This window comes from Salvelinus namaycush, chromosome 20 (genome assembly GCF_016432855.1).
Source record: "Salvelinus namaycush isolate Seneca chromosome 20, SaNama_1.0, whole genome shotgun sequence".
Lineage (NCBI taxonomy): Eukaryota > Metazoa > Chordata > Actinopteri > Salmoniformes > Salmonidae > Salvelinus > Salvelinus namaycush.
In genome coordinates, this window is record NC_052326.1 from 50,483,857 (window position 1) to 50,487,651 (window position 3,795).

Consider the following 3,795-nt stretch of genomic DNA (forward strand, 5'->3'; position numbering starts at 1 on the left):
AAATGTGGCATCCTATGACGGTGCCACGTTGAAAGTCACTGAGCTCTTCAGTAAGGCCATTCTACTGTCAATGTTTGTCTATGAAGATTGCATGGCTGTGTGCCTTATTTTTTACACCTTTCAGCAATAGGTGTGGCTGAAATAGCCGAATCCACTCATTTGAAGGGGTGTCCACATACCTTTATCTATATAGTGTATGTGGGATGTTGGGATGAAGGGAGTTGTAGTTTTCATGAAGCAAATATTCAACATAGTTCAGCGCATAAACGTGGTAATTAAATACAATGACCATAATCCATTGCGCCTGTTCTTCCTTGCTCGAACAGAGCCCGCACAACAGACTGCATGAGAGGAATGTACACGGCGAGAGGGATAGAGACAGTTCGTGAGGTAGCTCTACCCGATTGATAGTTGTAGGAGCTGGTAATAAGCAGTCTTCAAAGTATGCCACATCTTCTTTAAAGAACTAGTCAAATGATTTTGTCAGACAGCTCTGCAGCATACTTAGGCAGCTACCAGTTAGCCACTAGCCTAGCTAAATAGGATGACTAAAAGACAGTAGAGTATGGGAAGCACTGAGATACCGTTAGATGGTTGACCTGAGCAGAGAGGAGATGATCAAATAAAAACGAATAAATATTTTGTTATTTCATAGTAATTTCCTATTTTTCTATTGGTGTCTACCTAATGTGGACCTGACACAGACAATGGAATATTTTCAGCCATTTGGGACACAAACAATGTTTGGGTGCTTCCCATTCTTAAGAAAGGCAGGTCACTGCATGAAGATGAGATGACTGTCACTTCCACACCTCATATCATTGAGGACAATATGAGTACTTGAGTCTGTTAAACAATAAAAAAAACATTGTTACATCATTCCACCCCCCAAACAAATTCAAGTACAAATGGCATGCCTACCAGCTGGTAAGAGATCCACCGGACCTCTGACACTTTGTCTGAGCAGAGGGTCAGTGCTATTTGTCTGAGGTAGTTATATACATCATCGTGGCTGTACAACTCCATGATCAAGATCAGCTGCCTGTGGACACACACATGAAAATGTTCTGTTCAACACACACTGGGGTCATCTTCTAAAAAGTACATTTTCTTTCTCTGCTATCTTCACTCCATAAGGGAGTCCAACAACACTTCTATATGCATTGGGAGCTCAGAGTAAATAAAACCAAGAGGGCGACTGCTTTTGTGACAGCATGGAGCGCCATGTTAACCTGAGTGACAGTCTGTTTGTGCTATCATGCCAAGTCCCTGTCACTCATTGTCGTGTTTGGCTTGATGGAGTAGACAAGAGCACAAACAGATACGGGGCCAGGACCTGTATCCACAAACTGTCTCAGAGTAGGAGTGCTGATCTAGGATCTGTCCATATAATCTTATTACGATCTAAAAGGCAAAACTGATTCTAGATCAGTACTCCTACTCCGAGACACTGAGGATACGGGCCCAACGTTAGGGATTTACTGTCATATGCCGTCCTGCTCAGGAGCATAATTCATTGGCTGATCCATCCTGCTGACCTGGATGAAACCCTGTGATCCATTGGAAGGCCCATCCAAGTGGAATACTAAAATTGTGCATGCCATCACAGTCTGGTGGCAAGTGCGCCCTCTATTGGGAGAAATCTGGAGGCCTCGATCCTAGTAGAATGAGAAAGATTGGCCCTGATCTAAATGAATGGGAAACTCACCCGGCCAGCTGGTATCTAAATGAATGGGAAACTCACCCGGCCAGCTGGTATCTAAATGAATGGGAGACTCATTCTGTTGTCCGTCACCATGAACTCCTGAAGCTGGTACAGGTACTTTCCTGTTCTCCGCATGGAGCAGCTGCCACAAGACATATTATTATTAAATGAAGTGCCCCTTAATATAGACCAAATAGAGAATTCAAGAAGTCAAATTTTTTACATGAATAAAGACTGGCTAAAGTGCTAAAATTATGCATTTTTACATGTCGCTCTGTGCACCCTCTGTGACTTCTAGGAAGATTTGAATCCACATAACCCCAAGTTTCCACCATCATTGTAAAGCCCTAGTTATTTTGTTGCTTTGACAAAGTCATTTGTGAAGATTACTAAGATGAAACCGTCAACCCTGTTATGTACAACTCAGTTACTTTATTTGACACTTACTTGAGATGAGAGAATTAGTTTATGACAGAATGATAAAATTGGGTAAAACCAATTTAAAAAAAAATCAAGTTACACATCTCAAATGGCACCGAATTGGTGGAAACACCCTTATCATATCTCCCCAAAGCTACCATTATTCATCATTACAAAACCCCTGGACAACAAATTATCATTTATTAGTGACGCAAGGCACAAGTATCAAAAGAAGTGGAGACAAACGAACTACGAGTAAAACGAGTCTACCTGTAAACTAAACATGTTATTGCGAAAGAGAAATTGGTTCTATGACAACCATATGAACCCGGTACACAGGTCAAGTCAGGCAGACATCCACATTTAAAATCCAGTCTAGATTTACCATGTGACACGTAATATGGTAGCCTGAGTTCCAGTCTGTTTGTGCTCTCATGCCAACTCCTTGTCAATGTTTGGCTCGACAACGAGCAATGTAGTTGGTAAGAAGAGCACAAACACATCTGGGACCAGGCTAGTAAAACAGCACAGCAGGTGGACCAAGCGTTTTCATTTGAATGTGTAGCCTATGTAGACAGCCGATTTAGAATCGCTACACAGTTGCTCGTTACACGTATGGTGGTCTCACCTTGAGGAAGTCATAGAGGTGTTTGAGCACGCCGATGCGCACCTCGTCCAGGTCCTTAAGGAAGCCGTTGAAGATGGGCACCAGGTCGGCCGCCGTCAGCTGGTCCCCCAGGATCAGGGCCAGATCGTGGATGGAGAACGCCAGCGTCCGGCGCACTTTCCACTGTAGGGGTAATGAGTACAGCCAGGGGGTTAGCTTGTATCGTCACAAAACAAGACGTTTCCATGTTAGAGAGAATTAGGAGGAGTATAGTCAACATGACCTGTCAGGTCAGAGGTGGTAATTGAGAGTATAGCCACTGCTATTTCAGCACACTCTCTCCTCTCGACCGCTGTCCCATCTAATTTGCCCAGAAATAAGCAAACATTTGAGGTAACTGAAGTTCCGTACAGCCTTTATGTCAAAATGACAAGCTGTATTGCTTTTGGTTGCAAACTAACAGGTCAATATTACGTCATGAGACCTGTGACCAAGCAGTCACTGGACTGGCCATTAGCATAGCAACGTGCATAGGATTTAAAACACAAATGTAACGGTTGTTTTCTGACGTATCAATCTCCAGTGATGAGATGATGTCAATACAATAGTGTGTTGTTCACTTTTCGTTCCAAACCAAGCTCTTATCAAGACCCTGAGTTTCCTCTGTCGTGTTCTTAGCCACGCAAAGGAAAACTTTTGAATCCAAAAGCACCCACCTGTACGTCGGTGGCGAGGGTCTCGTACGTGTCCTTTAGGCAGTGCCAGTTCTGTCGGCCCAGGGTGAGGGCCACGCCAGGTAGGCTGAACGCACAGTGCTTGGCGAGCTCAGTGTCCACCGTCTGGGCCTGCGCCGGGTCCGTCATGGAAAGATACTGGTCCAGCAGCTGCTGGATTTGATTTGATTTGAATCACATTCTGGAGGTGGGGAAACAAGAGTGGTTCAAACGTGTTACTATCATAGCAATGGCAGCAGCGCTCAGTAGAAAGGACAAAAGGGTCTGGTTTCCTGATTCACATTCAACAGCTGAGACGAGAATGGACTGCTTTAAGTGTTCGTGATCTG

At 44.1% G+C, this 3,795-nt stretch overlaps 1 long non-coding RNA gene across 1 annotated transcript; it reads right to left on the reverse strand.

Annotated features, from left to right (window-relative positions):
• Nucleotides 1-1,825: 1,825 nt before the first annotated feature.
• On the reverse strand, nucleotides 1,826-3,531 carry LOC120064660. Its single transcript, XR_005478625.1, has 3 exons — nucleotides 3,449-3,531; nucleotides 2,754-2,915; nucleotides 1,826-1,847 (listed from the first exon to the last, which is right to left on the reverse strand). It is a non-coding gene; the product is annotated as an uncharacterized LOC120064660 (long non-coding RNA).
• Nucleotides 3,532-3,795: the final 264 nt, after the last annotated feature.